The sequence below is a fragment of the Dermacentor variabilis genome, chromosome 4 (genome assembly GCF_050947875.1).
Source record: "Dermacentor variabilis isolate Ectoservices chromosome 4, ASM5094787v1, whole genome shotgun sequence".
NCBI lineage: Eukaryota > Metazoa > Arthropoda > Arachnida > Ixodida > Ixodidae > Dermacentor > Dermacentor variabilis.
Window position 1 is genome coordinate 190420323 of NC_134571.1, and position 22468 is coordinate 190442790.

The window sequence follows — 22468 nt, forward strand, 5'->3', positions numbered from 1 at the left end:
CTACTGCGAATAACACGAAGCACACGAAGGATGAATGCCAAGGCAAAAATAGTTGTCAATATTTTTTGGAAAAACAACCTATTAGCCGAGAGCAAATGGTACGAGTACTAATGCGCATGTCTAAGGTTGTATGAAAACTGCTGTTAAAACATCTGCGGATCCTCTCGCGCCGTGGAAATTAGTTTAAGCGAAGCTTTTCTTTGTGTTTGTGAAAAGCTATTTCTGCCTAGAGACAATTTGCATATAGAGATTCAGGATCCAGATCGACACATTTTCAATGAAAGCTACCTCACTGAATTGGGTGTTAATTACCCCACAGGTCGTGCGATCGACTCCAACTAAAGAATGGGGATTCGACTGGTTCGGTTGCCTTAACTTCGCCTTATTTTACACCAAAGGTCACGTGTTCGACTCTCGGCCTTCACAATGTCAATTGGAATCTAGAGTCGAACCCACGACCTCCGTGGCAGTCAAACACCTGAGGTTCGCCCATAACTCTCATAAAAGCTCGTCGGTCTTAATTCGCCTTAATTACACCAAAGTTGGAGATTCCACTCCCACCAAATGTCGTCGGTTTTAATTAACTTTGCCTTCATTACACTACAGGTTGTGGCTTCGACTAGCACCAAAGATAGAGGGTTCGACTCCTTATGAATTTTGGTACCATAACGCCGGATAGCATAGCGACGGACATCGGATTTTTCGTCCTATGAGTCATCTGAGGTTTTTGCCTTAATATGGAAGTAACAGGAAAAATACAGCAAGTTCTTTAGTACACGTGATGAAAAACTGGCTAGACCGACTGACTGAACTTGCTGAATTTCGATAGATTGACTCAGTGAGTAAGCAAGTCAGTCGGTTATTCAATGAGAACTACGGTGGTGATTTCTTGTTTGCCAGCATACTATTGGTGCCACATTATTGTGGAGGGTCATGTAATAATGAATCTTTCTTGCTAAGAAGTTGAAGAAAGATACCCGAATCTAAATTTTTTCCTGCGCTCTTCAAATAATTCTAGCATATCGTTTTTTTATTAATTAAGATGGTCAGTCTCACAGGGAGGATTTGTTTTAGTTAAATGTATTTGATTTACGTCGAATTCTGTCGATATGTTCACATTTCCGATTGAGAAGTGATACCACAATTGCAGTTTCGAATTTGTGCCATATAATTGGAAAAAGATGGGCGAGAAGTTGAGCACTAGAGTGGGTGTATTTTAGCTTTTGTCTAAAAATAACACAGATTACAGTAGGCAGAAGAAAAAAACGCGGTAAACAAATCATATTCCGTTATCTTACGTACCAGAAACGCAATCTAATTTTAAAGCACGCCGCAGCGGGATTCTCAAGGCTAGTTTTTACCACCTGTGGTTCTCTACCAAGGCGAGTGTTTCTACAACTCCCCCCCCCCCCGCCCCCCCTCCCGATCAGAACGTGACCTCCACGGGCGCGATCGAACACACGACCTTGGACTGATCGAACTCACCCTGTTGCCACTGTGCCTCTACAGTGGGTCACGAAGAAATCCTCTTCACATGCGAATTTCACGAGGAGTTGCTAGTTAAGGTTAAACCTGCAGTGTGTCAGAATGGAACGAAAAGAAAACGAAATGAGAACGATATTTTTTGGCGAAATGATAACACGTAACCGAAACGTTATTAATTATTTTGTTGCGGAAGGAAACCGACATGTATTTTATCGATTTTGGGTTCTAGGGGAAATTAGGCCATCCGAAGCAACCGACGTCAGGCAACGTCAGCATCACCGCGTATCTCAGGCACGGCCGCTGGATAAAAAAAAAAAAAAAGAGACCAACCTTTCCCCTACGGGGAAATGGGGGGTAAACGAAGCTTGTCTTGCGTGCATCTGACCTTCATCACGGTTAAGGGACCCACAGGTAATGGTGCCGGATTGCTTCGGCCTCCCGCTCCCTCAGCTCGTGAGCTTCTCGTTGCTGGTTGATTTAAGCTCGCGCGGCTCTAACGGCTGGATCGACGCGGCGACGGCGAGCTCTTTCACGGGCGAGTTCTCGCTGCCGTTCGTCGGAGGCTTCCTATTCTTTTGTGAAACGCACAACGCGCAGCCGTCCCACCCGCTTTCCGAGACTAAACTGAACGGAAACGAAGCCGGCGCACAGAACACCTATACAAACTTAGAGAAGGGAAACTGTACCTTCCACAGTGCTACGGAAATAAGTGTAGCGGTGGCGTCGTGAACTAAAGTATGCGACCACAGGTGGCACTGTACAACAGGAAACGGAAACGGGGTTTTGCACAGTATGGCCGTTGGCTTTACCAGGTGTTCTGTGGCTTTACTGGGTTTCTGGCTGCTGCGCCTCGATCGTGCACCCGCCAGTTTAGTTGTGTGGCAGACGTAGCGCCTACATATATATGTAGGCGCTACGTTTGCCAAACAGCAACCAAACTGCCGGTAGCACGATCGAGGCGCAGCAGAATACATGTAGCGCTGAGTCATATCGAGTTGAGGCACACTCTGAACTGACTTTTAAGGGCATCCCGAGTGGGTTTTCGTTTATTACGCCGCCGTTACCCCGATTTGTGCCGCCGCGCTCCAGCTGTTGCATTTCGTGTAGGGCTACTGACAGAATGCGGTTTCCAGGTGGCACGATGGCCTCGACTGGAATAAACGCACACGACACCAAAGATTGAGTAAGCCTCAAAATATTTTATTTGCATTTTACAAGTACAACAAAGAGCACACGTCTACGCATCCACACAAACGCGGTTACATAGTCAAGAACATAGTCAAGAAATGGCTCATTAATAAGGGTAGCACAAGCGCACAAGAAAGAAGACCTAAGCTACAAAACGTACGGTCGGCTGCTAAGTATAATAATTTCCCTGTCACCGCGTGTCACTTTTGTACAGCCTCTTTACAGCAGTACCAGGCCGGGTAGTTTGGCGGAAAGAACGCAACAGCATACGGCCGTCAGCTGCCTCTTCCTTACGGGTGTCATAATTATCCTAATCTCCGCATCAACGTCGTGCAAGTCCGCAAACAGGCATCTGTATCTGAACCATATGTGCCAGCTTAATACATGTGTAGTAAAATTATGATAACCACTGCGTCTTATCAAACGTATAGGTTTTGCAAGTGCGCATTACAGCTGACGGAACGACATACTGTAAGTGAAGCACAAGAGAACAAGGACAAAAGGAGGGTACAACACTTGAAGAAGAAATGAAGAATTAGTAGGCGTACAGCAAACAAGCGATGACGGAGAACACACAATGATGCATCGGGTGTTCTGCGATATCGGTTTGCGTACTTACGGTGTTATGGAGATCAACGGCATAAAAACGTACCTTCAAGCGTACTCCCTCAACCTCCGCCGCATTCATTATGATAATCAACGCCCAAAACAAAACGAGGCACTATTTTTTGCCAAGAGTAGACCTCTTTACAGCAAGTCTATGTAATGACTCGCAGACGAAACCAGCATGCTTTCGAAAATGTTTTACCGCCGTAGTATTCGAACGCCAACGGCCAGGAAACACATCGATACCAATAGGCTGTCGGCTGTCAGTGGTTATTCAAGTACAAAAACCTTGACGCTATGACTAAAAAGCAGCTTCAACAATCGAATTTAAAAAAATCAACTGCCTATTTGTCTGAGGTAAGAAAACATCCTTAGACACCTCGATTGTTTATGTCAATGGTTTGGGTAAAGTAAAAAATCCGGCATGTTCAGCGCCCCTAGCAGAGAAAGCATAAATTAAAGTATTCGACCAAATTACAGTAGCTACACTTGCGCGCTTACGCTGAAACGCGCCTCGATTGACTTTTCGCCCTCTGTGGCCATTTGTTGAACTTGAGAGTGTGCGGGGCCTGGCCGGCGCAGCACACGCGGTACACTTTCCCGCCCATTCCCTCTCAGGCGGAAGCGAAACGACTCTGATTGGTGGCGCGCGTGGCGTGAGCGCGCGCCTATGCAGAGGAAATCCTTGATACGCTCCAGCGCTGGCGCCGCGGTCAACTCATCAAACCGCCCTTTCCCGTAGCTTCTCTGCTCCAGTAGCAACTGTTTTTTTTTTCGTGACTACGATAACGCCCTTTGTGAGTCAATACAAGTTCTTGAAAAGAAACCTGCCGAGTAATCGGTATAAAAAGTGCGTCAGGAAAGCGCCTGGAACGCCGTCGCCGACGCGTCCCGTCCCCAGCAGTTAGCGCCGTTCGACCCAGCTACCCAGCCAAACGGCCGAGAATGGAACCACGGGTGTCACGTTCGCTCCCATTGCAGCCCGCCTGACGCGGCAGGGAGCACCTTCTTCATTTCATCCGGCGGCCGTGTCTCAGGGGTCCGCATAAGCGCGTGTCTCAGGCAAAGATAGTGCCGGCAATAGCTGGTCAAATGCTCCACTAATCCATGCTTGCTGCTCGGTGCACTAGCAGATAGGCATCGCAGCAAAACCCAGGTATTGCGCGCTGAAGAGCTTATCGTTTCGTTTTCTACCGGTACAATGCTTTGTTACCGAAGTTTTATCTTTCGTTAATGTTCGTTTGAGTTCGTTTTATCGGAACCGCGGTTTCGCATTTGGCGGGTACACTCGATGATTTGCTATTTCTGAGATCGTGTCAGTGGTTCGATTCAAGGCACTGAGCATGACCTCAGAATTCGTAATTCACTTATTGAGAAATATAAATTTTATTTCTATATCGTTACTTTTCTTCTTAAATTCTTGCATGAGAACCAAAAGCCTTATGAACCGTTAAGGATCATAGTTTCTTTTTTTCGTTCCTGAGCTGAACCGGAACGGAACTTTTTTCGCTGGAACGAAACTAAAAAGCGAAACGAAAAACAATTCATTCTGACGCCCTGCGCCTGCATACTTGCAAACCTAGCTTTTTATTGGCTGGCGCCTGATGAACATTCGTTACGACTGATGGCGACTGGTGAACAGGGAACTGGACGAAATCCGGCAGCGATGTCCGGATTTGGTCCGTACCAAGGAATACCAGGAGGCCGTTGAGGAAGCCCTGCAGCGGGGTCTCTGTCGCTGCCAGCCCAGTCCGCTGGTGCTGCGGGCCACCCTAACACCAGGTGAGATATGGAAGTTGAAGACATGCGCTTCGTGTACGAAGCTCCGATTCTCCGGCTAAGCAATTAGTGAATATCACCCAGTATGGTGTCACGTTGTAGCAAGAGCGGAGAACAGAAGAGCGAAAAGCGATAGTTTAAGATTTATCTTTTTGTGGTCCAGCAGAACAAGTAACACTGGTTGCACAAGGATAACGGCGATGGAGTCGTCATTTGTTAAAATCTGGTCAATGGGTAACTTTACCTGGTTAGTTATGCATGATTCATCACACATACGAAGTAATCACTGGTGCTCGCGTATGTTCCAGAATGTAGGTACCCGTTCACGTAACGTTTGCAATTAGAAGAAATCGTAACAGTGCGCACACTGGCACCGTAGAAGCCATGTCACCTGTAACTCGTCTTCTGTTCCTAGAGCAGGTTGGTTTCTATTCCTATTATGGTTACAAAAATGATAATCGCTTCATTGTAGTGCTGCCGTGCCCAAAAGTGCTTTATTTGTCATTCGCTTCTCTATGTCTGCTGTTATCTGGTGACATTGAGACAAATCCAGGTCTTAGCACAGCAGCACTCTCGAAAGAACTGTTTGACAGGCAACAAGCCATCAAAACGGATTTAGAAGCCTTGGGCGAAAGAATAAAACAAGTTGGGAAGACGGTGCAGGTTGTCAGGGACCAAGGCAAAGTGATAGCTGAGTTGAATAAGGCAAACAAAACCCTGAACGCGTCTGTAAAAACGCTGGACGATAGGCTTGTGTCATTGCAAGACAGAAGAACACGAAATAACCTCATGGGTTTTCGAAATCCCGGAGGGCAAAAAGGAAACAACTGAAGAATTATCTACAAAAGGGCTCATCGATTTATTTGATAAACAGCTGAACGTAACTCTGCACACAGTTGAACGAATACATAGGATCGGGAAACGGCAGAGCAAACAGCCGCGACCTGTTATTCTAAAGCTTTACGATTCCAGAGAAAAGTCAAAAGTATACAAAAACTGTAAAAAACTAAAGGGAACTGGCATATCCATTGCTGATAACTACAGCAAGGAAACAGTGACAAAACGCAAGCTTTTTTTTGGAATTCTGCGCAGGATGAACGAAAACAAGGACAGCGCGTGCGCCTTCACTATGTTAAACTGTCCATCGATGGTGACATGTACTGTTGGGACGACGAAAAGAACCCTCGAGTCAAGGTCAGGCGTAATCAGCAGTAAGCCAGGACTGACCGAAACAGAGAGGGCATCATGAATTTCGTCTAGCTATTTTTAATGCTAGAAGCATCGTGAATAATAATGCAGCCTTAAAGTACACTTTAGTAAATTATGATCCAGACGTTGTTAAGATCACAGAGACATGGTTGCGTTCAGAGATTCAAGATAATGAGATATTACCTCCCGGATGCCACAGAGTACGTCGGGATCGACAGTCTCGAGGAGGCGGCGTTGTAATAATGAAAGAAAATATTCAAATCAAAACACTAAGCGGTATCCCAGGACACGAAAGAATTTGGTGTAAAATGAATTTTGGAACGTCACCAGTACTTCTCGGTATAGTGCACCGACCGCGAAACTCGCCTTTCTCATTCTTAGAGAAGTTACGGAGTTACTTAGAAGCAAACAAAAAGCGCAACTGCCGGCTACTCCTAACCGGTGACTTCAATTTACCTGCGATTAGCTGGGACACATTCGCAACAGAGTCGCGGGAATAGGCACACTGCGATTTGCTCCTTGACGCTGCATTCACCCATGACCTTTCACAAATTGTTCATCAAAGTACGCGAAAGTCAGGGGAAAGTCCGTCTATCCTGGATCTGGTATTCCTTGACGGGCGCTTCGACCGGTTTGACGTGTCGGTTGAGAAGGGTATCTCGACCATGAAGGTGTCTTCGTTCAGATGGCACATAACGAAACAATGTCAGCACGTAAACAGGCGATTACATATGTTCCCAATTCTTTCGAAGCTGATGACACAAGTATCATTGGCTGCTTGTCATTTTCACTGGGCAGTTTTGATTCTTACGGTGATATCAATACCATGTGGGAATCGTTCAAGCATATTATTTTGCATTGTATTAGCAAATTCGTGCCGCTTCGTAAAAGAAGGAAAACAAAGCGGAACCCTTGGATCAAAAGGAAAATCATCCATCTAAAGCGTAGAATAACACGCCAGAAACGGAAATAAAAGACCCCGCAAAAATAACTGAGTTGTCTGCACAACTGCGTTCTACGATTACTGAAGCTAAAAATAGATATTACAAAGAAACATTGACAGATTTCATGAGGTCGTCTCCCGATAAATTTTGGCGTGACATGTCGAAAAAGGACAAAGATTCACAAAGCATTGTAGTTAATAACAATGTAGTTACTGATCCTGCAGTGATTGCTCCTTCTTACAACGAGTTCTTTCAGTCGGTGTTTTTTTCCCCGTCACAATTCAGTATTGAGTATAGCATTGGAGAGATTGCCTCTTCCTGCCTGACGCCTTTCTTTATTGGGATTTTGTTGCTTTCTTTTGGAGGACTACGGTGGCTGCGGAGCCGCTATAAATTTCGTTCAGTATCTTTACTTACGGGTCGTCAACACCCTGATTCCGTAATGCTTCCATAACTGCTGAGGTTTCGACTGAATCAAACGCTTTCTCGTAATCAATGAAAGCTATATATAAGGGTTGGTTATATTCCGCACATTTCTCTATCACCTGATTGATAGTGGGAATATGGTCTACTGTTGGGTAGCCTTTACGGAATCCTGCCTGGTCCATTAGTTGACAGAAGTCTAAGGTGTTCCTGATTCTATTTGCGATTACCTTAGTAAATACTTCGTAGGCAACGGACAGTAAGCTGATCGGTCTATAATTTTTCAAGTCTTTGGCGGCCCCTTTCTTATGGATTCCCTTTCTTATGGATTAGGATTATGTTAGCGTTCTTCCAAGATTCCGGTACACTCGATGCCATGAGGCATTGCGTATACAGGGTGGCCAGTTTTTCAGTGGCCAGTTTTTCTGGAACAATCTGCCCACCATCTTTCAACAAATCTGCTGTTACCTGATCTTCCCCAGCTGCCTTCCCCCTTTGCATAGCTCCCAAGGATTTACTTCTTCCGGCGTTACTTGTGGAACTTGAAATTCCTCTAGACTGTTCTCTCTTCCATTATCGTCGTGGGTGCCACTGGTACTGTATAAATCTCTATAGAACTCCTCAGTCACTTGAACTATCTCATCCAGATTAGTAATGATATTGCCGGCTTTGTCTCTAACGCATACATTGATTCTCGCCCATTCCTAGTTTCTTCTTCACTGCTTTTAGGCTTCCTCCGTTCCTGAGAGCATGTTCAATTCTATCATATTATACTTCCTTATGTCAGCTGTCTTACGCTTATTGATTAACTTCGAAAGTTCTGCCAGTTCTATTCTAGCTGTAGGATTAGAGGATTTCATACATTGGCGTTTCTTGATCATATCTTTCGTCTCCTGCAATAGCTTACTGGTATCCTGTCTAACGGAGTTACCACCGACTTCTATTGCACACTCCTTAATGATACCCATAAGATTGTCGTTTATTGTTTCAACACTATGGTCCTCTTCCTGAGTTAAAGCCGAATACCTGTTCTGCAGCTTTATCCGGAATCCCTCTATTTTCCCTCTTACCGCTAACTCATTGATCGGCTTCTTATGTACCAGTTTCTTCGGTTCCCTCCTCAAGTCTAGGGTAATTCTAGTTCTTACCATCCTATGGTCACTGCAGCGCACCTTGCCGAGCACGTGCACATATTGAATGATGCCAGGGTTAGCGCAGGGTCTAAGGTCTCTCATTTCTAGTCTCGCAATTCGGACTCCTCAACGTCCACTTTCGGCTATCCCGCTTGAGGAAAACGGTATTCATTATCCGCATATTATTCTTTTCTGCAAAGTCTACTAATAACTCTCCCCTACTATTCTTAGAGCCTATGCCATATTTCCCCACTGACTTGTATCCAGCCCGCTTCTTGCCTACCCTGACATTGAAGCCGCCCATCAGTATAGTGTATTTTGTTTTGACTTTACCCATCGCCGATTCCATGTCTTCATAGAAGCTTTCGACTTCCTGGTCATCATTACTGGATGTAGGGGCGTAGACCTGTACGACCTCTTATTAAGTTTCACAACAAGGCCTGCCAACCTCTCGTTAATGCTATAGAGTTCCTGTATGTTACCAGCTATATTCTTACTAATCAGGAATCCGACTCTAGTTCACCTCTCTCCGCTAAGCTCCGGTAGCACAGGGCATGCCCGCTTTTTATCACTGTATATGCTTCATTTGTCCTCCTAACTTCACTGAGCCCTTTTATATTCCATTTACTGCCCTTAGTTCCTCCAATAGCACTGCTAGACTCGCCTCCCTAGATAACGTTCTGGCGTCAAACGTTGCCAGGTTCCAATGGCGGCCTGTCCGGATCCAGGGGTTCTTAGCACCCTCTGCTACGTCACAGGTCTCACCGCCGCCGTGGTCAGTTGCTTCGTAGCTGCTGGGGACTGAGGGCCGGGGTTTCATTGTTGTATTCATATGGGAGGTTGTGGCCAAATACTGCACCAGGGTGGCCAATCCTGCTCTGGTGAGGGAGTGCGTTATCTGTTTTTGTCATCGTGATCAGGCCGCACTCCAGGCCTGTTCATGCAATTTTATCAACACGCGGATTTTTTTTCATCGGGTGGAAAACTTGCGCGGCACCGAAATTCGAACCATGGTCCTCTTGCACGCGAGGCGGATGCTCTACCTCTACGCCACCGCTGCACCTCTCGCTTCCTCGTACCGAAACGTTTTATGCCCCTTTTTAATCATGAGTCATTGTCATTATTTTGATGCTTATATATTTTACGCAGTTTACATTGACCTGATTTTATGCCTCTCGCAGCCACATGACGTCTAGGTTTGCAACTCAATTTCATCCTTTAATACATATTACTTACACAATTTATTACCATATGTCACAGCGCTCTTTGGTCATTGCTTGCCTTTCCGCCATTAAACGCCATACATCGTCACTGCGCTAAGCACCATTCCGCTGGTACCACGCTCGATGTAGCTGCCAGTTATTGTGAAGCCAGTAAAGCAGCCGTCTCGTCAGTACAAAAATTAAATAGCGCACAAGCAATAACGGCTACCAAAGAAAGACGTCACCCCGGTCGTTGGTCCCCGTTGTTGCTTCTGCACTGTTTTATTTCCGTAATCGGGCACCAAGCAGCCCAGCAGGTCTCCAGTATTTCGTTTCGTCAGGCTGTTGAGTGCTGCAGCTTTTATACGGTGGTTCTTTTCATTCCGATCACGGGAACATAAACAATCGTCTTGCTGACTGATTCTTAAAGAAAGACACAATAAAGGTGGCGCGGCGCATTGTCTTTTTATTTTCGGCACTGACACTCAGTGGGCTTTACCAGGGTTTCTGAATACATTTATTGAAGGACCCTGGCTTTATTATTTCACTTGGCGAAGACGATCTCCATTCAGCGAACACCATGAGGGAAAATAATAAATGTCTGCAGAGTTCCGTCCTGATTAATTTATGAGCCATTATCTGCCATAACACTTGGCAAGGACGCAATCTAATTCGCCGATATCGCGTGGCTACGATAGGCGTGGGCACTGATGCAATCGTCACTATTCTTTTACAGCTACGTTGTTGTTCCGACTAAATGTGATGCAGAATGCCTATTCTGAAAGCTCCCAAATGCCGTAGGTCCCAAACGCTGCATTTTTCTATGCGGCACAGTTATAACGCTCCGGATAACCTGCATACGTATTTGACCGCTAAGGCGCCTGTCATTTCTCCACACACATTGAACTTTTTTTTTCACATTACATATAACCTACCGCTAATTTGAAACAAAACAATCTGTCATTTGTAGTTCACCGAGAACAACGTACACGCCTATTATAAACCCCGTATAACGGAAAAAATAGCGTAAGAAAGGAAAGTCCAGTAATTATTTTCAACGCTTGTAATCCGGCCATGGAAAATATACGTTTTGTCAAATATCGCAATGAATATAAACTCCTCTTTCCAGTAAACGTAAACATGCTGTAAAATAGAGTTAAAGAGCTGGCTTTATTAGGAAGCATGGCTGATAACGGCAGTATGACACTTTCGAGCGTTTGCCTAATTTTTTTATCAAATTCGGTATTCATTTCAAGAGCAATTACCTTGGCACAAAAAAAATTGCTGTAGTGGTCCCTCCACTTTTGTTAATTTAATTAGGTGGCAGTCAGGCCACCCAAGTCAGGCCACCACAGTCAGTCAGCCAGGCAAACGGGCCAAAGCCGGCGTTAAGACAGTCATACCGCGCCAGAGCGCTCGCATATGTAATATTCTGCTAAAGCAACAATGAAGCCACCAGTTCTGAACATTGCGTACACATTATTCATTACCTGGGTATTGCTTTAAGCGAACAGAAACAATATCACCCCCTTCAGTTAGCCAAGGAAAGCAGGCAAACATCTTAGCACGCATTGAAATACCGTAAAAAACGAGGATTCATCATTTTTGTAACGCTTCTTATTAAGCCAGTAACATTAAAATTTCAATTCACATTGCACATGAAGGCCACTAATTGCTTTTAAATATGAAAATTTGGTAAAGCAGTTCCTCGGAAAACTGGAAGTTGCAGCCAATAAGGGCAGCGTGACATTTGGAAGCACTGTTTTAAAAACTTTCTTCCAAAAGCTGTATTGGATCCACAGAATTTAACTTCACACACATTTTCTATTCTAGTCCGCCTATTGTTCGTAAGTTTGATCTTGGTTGCATTTGTAGTTGTGTGATGGCTACTTTCAAAATTTTGCGCCGTTCGCCGAATTACACATGCTCTAGCTTTAGCACTTCGCTACTCATTTTATTACAGAGGACGTATTCGGCGAAACACTATTAATTTTGTGTATAGATTACCCATAGCCTGCCCATACTTTTGCTCAGTGTATACGTTTCGTAACGTAGGGTTCCCTCGGGCCACTCGGAAACATAGCGCAGGCAGTTAACATATCTCTTTCAAGCACATGGCCAAGAATTTTTCAATTAAAAGTTGCATTTAACGCATAGGTATTTCACTTCGCACAGTATTGGGAAGACATTTTACAACATCTTGGCTAAATTTGACTTTGGTGGAGTTTGTTGTTATATCAGGACAGCGGGCTAAGTTATGCGCCGCTCGTAAAATACACTCACGACTCTTCAGACAGCTTGCATAATTAAATGTTTTTCAATAGTTGCCACCAGTCAACTGACATCGAACATTTTTTGCACGTCACACATCGCCTGGCCTTTAGTTTGACCTTACCGAAACATGGTGCATCACTTACTTCAATGAGGAAGCCTGGCCAACCTCACATAGCGTATGAAAACACGGAAAAAGAAACAGATGTTCAATAATTATTCTTTTTGACCTTACCAAAACATGGTGCATCACTTACTTCAATGAGGAAGCCTGGCCAACCTCACATAGCGTATGAAAACACGGAAAAAGAAACAGATGTTCAATAATTATTCTTAACGCTCTTGATTAGACCAGTAACCTTATAATTTAGGATGCCTCACTGGAGTCAATTATAAACATTGTGCAGTGAAATGTTTTTTCATGCATGAGGAAACGCGTATAATAAATTTGAAACGAATCCTGGATTTTTACAAGCCAGAACCCGCATTTGATTATGAGGCGCGCCGTATTAAGGGAGACCGGAACAATTTTGACCACCTTGGTTTCTTTAACGTGCACGGTACACGGGCTTTTTCGCGCTTCACCGCCACCGAAGTGGGGCCGCCGCGGTTGCAATTCGATCCCACGCTCTATAGGCTTATTAGCGCACAGCCATAGCCATACGCCACCCTGGCGGGTAAGGCAGCGAATACGGGCAGCGTGACATTTGGGAGCAATGTTTTTGATTCTTTTTGTTTGTAAAGACTGTATTTGATGCACACATATTGAACTTCGCAAACAGAATTCCCATAAGGGCTCACATGTTCCCACAAAGTTGGATGCTGGTTGGTTGTGATTATTTAATGGCGGTGAGTTGAATGCCGGTGGTCAAACTCATAACGCTCCTGAGCGACTTACATGCGCAATTTATAGCAAAAGCCGTAATTGGCCCATATGTTTCGAATTTTCCATTCAGTTTAGTCCATAACTTGCCACTTATTTTCACGAATTATGAACAGGTTGTCCCGTCTAGTTTATCGAGCACGCCGGATGGACGGATTGCAAACGTTCTATTGCGCCGTCGAAGCAAGGAAAAATTTCACCGACAATTACGATACTCGCCAATGCGAAATTTGAACGCAGCTCTATCATCATCATCATCAGCAGCAGCAGCAGCAGCAGCAGCAGCCTAGTTATGCCCACTGCAAGGCAAAGGCCTCCCATACTTCTCCAACTACCCCGGTCATGTACTAATTGTGGCCACGTCGTCCCTGCAAACTTCGTAATCTCAACGGCCACCTAACTTTCTGCCGCCCCCTGCTACGCTTCCCTTCCCTTGGAATCCAGTCCGTAACACTTAATGACCATGGTTATCTTCCCTCCTCATTACATGTCCTGCCCATGCATGCCCCATTTCTTTTTCTTGATTTAAACTAAGATGTCATTAACTCGCGTTTGTTCCCTCACCTAATCTGCTCTTTTCTTATGCCTTAACGTTACACCCATCGTTCTTCTTTCCATAGCTCGTTGCGTCGTCCTCAATTTAAGTAGAACCCTTTTCGTAAGCCTCCAGGTTTCTGCCCAGTACGTGAGAACTGGTAAGACACAGCTATTATACTTTCCTCTTGAGGGATAATGGCAACCTGCTGTTCATGATCTGATAATGTCTGCCAAACGCACCCCAGCCCATTCTTATTCTTCTGATTATTTCGGTCTCATGATCCGGATCCGCGGTCACTACCTGCCCTAAGTATATGTATTACCTTACAACTTCTAGTGCCTCGCTACCTATCGTAAACTGCTGTTGTACCGAGACTGTTAAAAATTTCTGCAGATTAATTTTGAAACCCACCCTTCTGCTTTGCCTCTCCAGATCAGTGAGTATGCATTGCAATTGGTCCCCCGAGTTACTAAGCAAGGCAATATCATCAGCGAATCGCAAGTTACTAAGGTATTCTCCATTAACTCTTATCCCCAATTCTTCCCAATCCAGGTCTCTGAATACCTCTGATCGCAGCTCTATACGTGTTTTCATTTCGCGATATATTGGTTGGCGCGCACATTCTGTTTCATGCGCCAGGTTCGAAACGGAGTGAAGTTTGGCGCGAAGTTTGGCACGACTGCCTCGCTAATCGGGAGATCGCGAGAGAGAGCGCGTCAGTGACGCATGGTTGCGATTCACAGCAGCCGCCGCAGACAGACCTCCGCGCACACTGTAAAATAATTTACACCCTTAAAAGTGATAAAGGGTGCAACTGTGTATATAACTCACACCCTTAGGGCGTCAGTTATATGAATCACGCCCTAAGGTTTTGAGTTATAAACAGATTTAACCCTTTTTCACGTTTAAGGGTGTAAATGATATTACAGTGCATACAGCGCTTTGTTTCCATACAGACGGCGCGCGCTACTCCGACGCTTTATCGTATAGCCATAGTCGTCACAGAGCTCGCCCTGCGCTCCGCTTCTCGCACTATCGTTCCACCAACGACGAGAGTGGCCCATCGTCCCGGGAAAATCGTGCCAGCAGTGTGAGCGGCAACGACACCCAAGGAAGCGTCACATCGAGCCTTACGCGCAGCCGGTCGCCATCACCCCTGGCAGGAGCAGTGATTCTCGTCACACACGCTGGTACAGCGGACTGATCACAGCAGCAGACGCCGTGGACGCCGCCATCTCACGCCACCTCAGCAGACGCCGCCCCCTCGAAGCGCAGGCGAGATCGCCCGCGAGGCTGTGGATGCCCGGGCCGCCGTAAATGCGGCGCATGCGCAGGCCGTCTCCCTTCCGCTCCGCTCCGCTTTCCACCTCATGGTTCCGCTGTACCTTCCGCCAGTGCTTTCCTCCTCCTATCTTCCCAATGGCCTCTGTTTTGTTCATTTGAAGCAGCCGCTCCCTCCCCCCCCCCCCAAAAAAAAAAAACACACACACACACAAAACACACGGACATGGAAGAGCGCAGGACCAGCGCTGGCCCTGTGCTTTCATATACTGTGGCGCCCCGGATTCGCCTTCATTCTTCACTGCGCTCCTTCGCTCGGTTACGACGACGTCGCCGACGCTCGCCGCAGGAACGGGCTGTTAAAAGCTGCGCTCTAAACGCGGCGGTTCAGTAATTCTACGTAAACTACGAACACGAAGGTCTCGCCACACCTACCTCTTAACATTCCAAATATTTTAACAGAAATTAAAGCTCATGTCTTGTGCAGTTGCGTTAGTACTTTGCGGATAGTACATAGGGGATTGTGGAAGCACGCTGTAATGTATTTTACATCCTTCAATTGAATGATGGTGTAAATCGGTCGGTAATTCGCACCCTTTTATTCACTTTCGAGGGTGTTAACTTCTTTACAGTGTACGACACTCTTGAGTGCTTGGATAAGTATCTTTCTACAAAGGCTGTAGTTAGGCTACACAGATGAAACATCCACCGTTCGTTACGCACATCATGTTTCTTACGTCGAAGAAATATAAACCTCTTCCATCGCATAGTTCACCAAGATCAGGGAGGAGCAACTACATGCCGTTTATCAGATATAATAAAGTGAGAGAGCACAAGTACTCAGTAATTCTTTTTTAAATCACACAGATACTCGAAAAACATAAGACACGTTGGGTACGCGTTGCCCATGTAGCGGTCCCTATCGCCTCAAACTATGAAATCTCTCCAAGGTTGAGGACTGGGCATGTTGGTATAGCATATTAGAGGCTCGATTGCGCAACATTTGGACGACACACACAGAAGAGAAACACACCACCACAGAGCGCTACTTGCAACTATCGTTTTATTCCCTTGTCAATGGAATAAATACTGGAAGGTACTCGGGGGTGGGAGGGGGGGAGGGTAACGACAAAAACAAAGATTTTTACAAACATGGCCATCCACCAATGCCAAGCCAGCTTTGTCATGTGATCATTTCTTACATCGCAAAAAAGGAACCACGATCCAAAATTGCAGATTAGCGCTTGAGGAAATCCATTTCCTCTCGCGCTTTTCCTTACGATTTTTGCAACGCGTTTCTGTAACATGACTTAACTATGGCTCGTCTTATGACTTTCGAATGCGCAGATTCGAAGGGCAACAGAGGCTTATTTGCACGCGGCTCGTATTGCCAACAACAATGACTGGAGCCCATACTTAAGCCATAGTTAAGTCATGTTACAGAAACGCGTTGCAACAATCCTGCCATCACAGCATTGCTGACAGCTTTCGGGAGCAAACGCGCAGGCTCACGGGGGCAGGTTATCCGTTCCATGTATTAGTATCTGTGGTACAATGTTTGCTCAAGGAAATCGGAACCAGGGCACCGTTATCTGGGAAGGAGCCTTGCGGTCCAAGCACACGAGAAAAAATAGTGGTGATGCCGTGCATTCATTCGATCGCGCACCGAGTTAAAAAAATTGGTAAGAGATGCGATGTAAAAGTGGTGTTTTCCGTACCGGAAAAATTGCTGAGCATGTGTGCAAAGGTATACCTAGGTGCCACACGGAAACGAGGCTGTGAAACACGACACACAAAAAAGTTCATCGACTGCATTAAGGCAGTGGTATATTCCATTCCACTTCAGTGCGGCAGAAACTATATCGGACGGACTGAACGATGTTTGAATGAAAGATTAAAAGAGCATGACTATAACGTTTCAAAAGCACTTGCCGAACACCTTGGGATACATTGCAGAAATTTCGGATGTCGGCCATTCTTTAAGAAATGCAAGACTGTGAGCAAAGATAGCAGTCAAATGATGCGAGAAATAATCGAAGTCACTGAGGTTGCACGTTTGGGAAGTATGCGCGTGAGCATTCCATCAGTCTCCCTTAGTGTAAAGGAAATATTTCCTCACGCGCTAATCCGCAATTTTGTATCGTGGTTCCTTTTTCGCGATGTCAAAAATGATCACATGACAAAGCTGGCTTGGCATTGGTGGATGGCCATGTTTGTAAGAATCTTTTTGTTTTTGTCGTTACCCTCCCCCCCCCACCCCCCTAGTATCTTCCAGTATTTATTCCATTGACAACGGAATAAAACGATAGTTGCAAGCAACGCTCTGTGGTGGTGTGCTTCTCTTCTGTGTGTGTCGTCCAAATGTTGCGCAATCGAGCCTCTAATATGAAATCTCTCCCGTTTATTTATTGTCCGCCCACGTAAAGGATAAAAATTTTTAAGCGTTTTACAGCCATGGTGCCCACGACTGCCGTATTTCGACGAGGCGAAATGCTAAAGCACCCGTGTGCTTAGATTTAGGTGCACGTGAAAGAACCCCAGGTGGTCGAAATTATTCCGGAGTCGCACACTACGGCGTGCCTGATAATCATATGCTGGTTATGGCACGTAGAAGTGCAGAATTTTAAGCCTTTCATATTGGGCTAATTCATGGTTCGTGAACGAGGCCTTAGCAATTTTAATTTAACCGGTGATTGGCACATATATAGAAAGCTTGCCTGCCTATTGCCCTTAGCAGTTCCCACATTTCTTGAAAATATAGACTTCTTTGTTGCTTTAGTTTTCGTAACAGCGTGAAAACTAACATAATAATGTTCTTGAGCGGTTCTAGTCGCAAAAACAGCTTCGTTCTAAAATTCCAAGGCTAGAAGTGTGTCGGGTGAGAGTTCGATAATGCCTCGTTTCAGAGTACTCGTACGCATAAAGCTGGTACTCAGTAGGAAAAAAAATGTGCGTTTGTAGAAACATACGGAGTATGCGAAAGTTGTTGATGTGTAGTACGGGTGCTGTAGGAAGCTTCTAATCTTTGGGACACATTCAAATGCTCTTTCAAACAGTGAATTGAATATTTTATTAGAATAATCGTTGTAGTAAGCAAAGTGTTCAATATTTATTACTATAACATTCCACATATAAGGGAAAGATTTCGCAAGCTTGAAGTCGGGCGTTTCAAGTAGATATATATATCAACATTCAGAAGTCTAAGTTTGCGATCGCTCATCAATGCCGTCGACACCGGCGCAGTGACGAAGGTGCAAGAAAGTTGTGAAGAAGCTCCACAGAAACCGCTACCGGAAGGTCTTTTCTGCCGGCCAAGGCCTCCGAGGTTATGTCGAAGAGTGCAACGGTCACTGCGCCCTGTTCTGGTGGTGCTTCGCTTCACTGGTCTTTCTCGCTCTCTTTGAGCAGAGTACGTCAACATGGAAGTATGTGTAAACACTGTTATGCTTCCTGTAAACATCGAGCAAGAACGTAGGATGGAAGTGAACCGGTTATAAAGCATGCATAAGCTTGGTTCTCTGCTTCAACTGTCCAGTCACTGCGAGTTAGTCTCGGAACTATCGCTAGCACTTCCTTATGGCAAGCAAACATGGGGCCCTATAAAGTGAAACTATTCCAATATGCTTCCATTCTAACTTCTGATGTTAGATTTGCGTAACCGCCGACGCAAGTGTCGGGCGGTGACCCGCCGCGCTGTCTGGACAGCCCAATGAAACGCTCTGTCCTATAGTGACTTCTGTTTGCTTTCAAAGCGAATAACACTGCCTACCTTGACAGGTTCTTCCAGATAATTGGCTGACAGGAGGCGAGGAGGGCAGGAGGCGATTTCGGTGGGGCCGAGCAAGCGCAGTGAAAGTAGATGACCCGATGAGGTGTGTGGTGCCGGCGTCTGCGATTGGTCCGCTTCCGCGCTTGTTTAACTTCCGATGGCTCGTCCAAACGTGGCGGCGTGCAACGGAAGGCTAAAATGCCGCTATAAAGGATCCTCAGCAAAGTAGAATTGGCAGGGCAATGTCTTATACGGGTCGAAAGGCCTCGACAACGTTATTATGCCATGCAAAAGTTTGTATTCTACGCAAGTAAGTCCATTGTGTCCGGCAGCTCCGAGTAGCCAGCGCAAGAGTCATCGGTAGACAGCGATCTCCTATTCCTTTCGGAACGAGGCATTCTTTGACTATTCCGAAAAATAGATCAGTTTTGGTCGGTATAATACAGCTTCTTTAATGCGTGCACGTCATCTTGACGGGGTGAGTTTTAGATATATTTTGACGTCGCGCGAAAGACAGGCGATGTAGGCGCGGCTCGAAAACTATTTATAAATAGTGAAAAGTTAATGGTATAAAAACGTACAAGTGCAAATAAGTATATTTCATTTGTTCGGTCTCATCACGCATGATTGGTGTGTAGACGTCATAGCAGGTTCGCTAGGTTTTCGTAGCGTCGCTTGACAGAGAGGCGAAGTGGAGTGGCCCGAAATATTTTTGACAGATCGTGGAGGCTGATTGGAGAAACTGAATAGAAACATTTGGAAGAGCTTTACGCTAATGCCCCTCTGTGTCAGCTTGCCAGCGAATGCGCCCACCTTAGAGCAGTTATACAGTACAACCGTACGCCTCCTGGTAATCACAATGAAAACGATGTACCCGGTAATAAAACCTTGTTTTGTACCTTATTATGTACGGCCGGAATCAGATGGCTATATGAAATAGCTTTCTTGCAGAGTACTGGCATAAATACAAAATGGCACTATCATTATCTTATATCCCCGGCCTTGTTCAGTACACAGAATTGCCGCTGCATAGCAATTTGATGGGCACCGCGTATGCCCTCGCCAATTGGCCCGGTACAATTTTTCATTGCTGTCTCATTCGCTTGCATCGCTTAATCGACTCGGTATATGAGCACACGCCATTAGTGAAGAGTCTCGCCTTTGGCTTTCGTTTTTCAACTCATTTTTCTCGGTGGCTTCGTTCATGCAGGTTCCCTGTTCTGTGGCGGATGCGGTGGCTCACCCCCCCACCGCTGGCGGCCACGGCTCCCGTACGAGGTGCTGGCTGTGGTGGGAGGCTGCTCCGATGACGGACAGCCGCGCGCGTCCATCGAGGTGTATGACCCCAAAGCCGACCGATGGACAGTGCACACCAACAACGATGCCGTCACACCCAGGCAATAAACTTTGTCCGCACTTGGCCTCTACCATCAGTGCGGTGTATCATGCTATCAATTAAACAGGGGCGCTAAAACGTAAAGCTATTCCAAACTTTTCCATTCCAATTCTGCAACCAGCCCTCCGCGATTGGTCAAAAACTTTTTTTGGGTCAGTTCCACTTCGCCTTTCAGTCGCGCGACGTCACGCAAACCGCGATACGTCCCCATCTGATATGACGTGTACACTCTTATCATGCTTGATAGGATTGTACAAAAGAAAAATAGTTATTCCTTATTCGACCCCTTTTCGCCATTAGCCCTCGGCTGTTGGTGAAAAGTTTTAGGGCTGCACCCACTTCACCTGCCTGTCATGCACGTCGAAAAACCGCGAAAACTCACCGCGTGAAAGTGACGTGTACGCGTTAAAGATGCGTTAATATGCCGAACAAAACTGCATTTTTCACTGAATAGCAGCAGGCTGCCCTGTTCTCCAATAAATAAAGGATGGCTGCCGCCGATGGCTCAGGCATGGCTACACGCACCTGTCGGAGAGGATGAGTTTATTTGCGTAGAATAAAGCTTTTTGCGTGGCTGTGTAACGTTTTCGACGTGGCTCAGCCAACTTTCCTTTGCAGAGGATCCTTTTTAGCGGCATTCTTAACCTTCTGTTGCATTCCGCTGCGCGTTTCGACCAGCCACCGCAAGCTAAGTAAGGGAAAACTGACCAGTTGCAGACGCCGGCACCAGCCTCTTCAACCGGTTATCGATATTCAGTGCACTGGCTCAGCCCCATCGAATCCATATCCACTTGAGCGTGCTCCTCGCCTCTTATCAGCTAATTAGATAAGACAAGCCGCTCAGTTTAGAAAATTCGTTTTTAGAGCGAACAAAAGTGACCTCCTATAAACGAGGAGAGCGTTTGATTCGTCTGTTTAGACAACCCTGCGGGTCACCGTCGGATGTTTGCGACGGCGGTTACGCACATTTGATATCAGTAGATTGGAATAAAACATATTGGAATAGTTTTATGTTATAAAGCCCCAGGCCGTTGAAAGTGCCCATTGCTAGCTGTCCAGTGAAGATGTCGGCAGCTTACGCACGGGGAGAAACGTGTGAAGTGCGACCATAGAGAGCTTGCAAGAATAATGCAGAAAAACTTCAGGTTGTGGCGCCAACGTCGTTCTGTCGTCGTTAAATACAGTTCAGGGTGCTTGCACAAGTTTGCCATTTCGCGCGAAGAGGTGCGAGTTGGCCTGAGAGCATTGCTAGAGAAGCTCCTGAGGTAATAAAAAAAATAAGGTATAGGGTTTTACATTGCAAAACCACTTTCTGATTATGAGGCACGCCGTAGTGAAGGACTCCAGAAATTTCGACCACCTGGGGTTCTTTAACGTGCACCTAAATCTAAGTACACGGGCGTGTTCGCATTTCGCCGCCATCGAAATGCGGCCGCCGTGGCCGGGATTTAATCCCGCGACTTGAGGTAATCAACATGTCCAGGGAAAGGAACTATCGTTGAGATCTGGTGACTTATTCAAATCTTGAATTTGAAAAAATCTGGCAGGACCAATGGAACAACGAATTGGACATTAATGCTATTATCAATGCAGCCACACACCGTATCGCGCACGCGAAACGTGTAGGCGTCCAGGCTCTCTCTCTCTCGCGCTGTCCACTGCACACGCTGTGCCATTTCGCGGAGCCGCCTCGAAGTGTGCGTGGGGCGTGGGTTTGATTCCGCCGAGTACAGGATAAATTTTAAAGTGTATTTATTGTCATAGAAGTGCGGCAAATGCTCAGGGGTACAAGCCCAGTTATCCAAGTTAGTGTTATTGAAGAGCAACACAGACCAAGTGGCAAAAATCTAATGCCATACACCCAGAGAGGTTCATTGAAACGCAGCGCATACCCAGTACCAAAAACCAAAAACCCAGTGAACCAAGTTGGCCTGATGGTTAGTGTCAGACCTTGTTCCTTAGTACAGCCACCCGATGCGCTACCCACTAGACAAGCGCTTCTCAAACTGCGGGTCATGACCCCAAATGGTTCATGAGACCTTTTCTGGGAGTGGCCAACCAGACACTTAATCTGATTAACCTCTCTGCCTTTCTTTTTGAAACAGAACAGCGCGGTTTTGACGGGGACAAGCAGGGAGAAACGACACGGACGAGCTCTGACTTACAACTGAAGTTTATTGCTTGGAACGAAGAATATATAACAGCTCCAACCAACACGAGAAACGAAAAAAACCACACATGTACTCACAGTCAATCGTACCTGCTGCACTCAACAAGGGAGATAACTGTAACCATCATATCCCCTCCCCCCCCCCCCCCCGCTAAATATGCCACTTGTTTGGACGTAATCGATAAGGAGGG

The 22468-nt window shown here is 45.9% G+C and overlaps 1 long non-coding RNA gene across 1 annotated transcript; it reads left to right on the forward strand.

Moving 5' to 3' along the window:
• The first annotated feature begins 4183 nt into the window (after positions 1-4183).
• On the forward strand, positions 4184-20133 carry LOC142578111 (uncharacterized). Its single transcript, XR_012827171.1, has 3 exons — positions 4184-4435; positions 4922-5061; positions 19922-20133. It is a non-coding gene; the product is annotated as an uncharacterized LOC142578111 (long non-coding RNA).
• The last annotated feature ends 2335 nt before the right edge of the window (positions 20134-22468 follow it).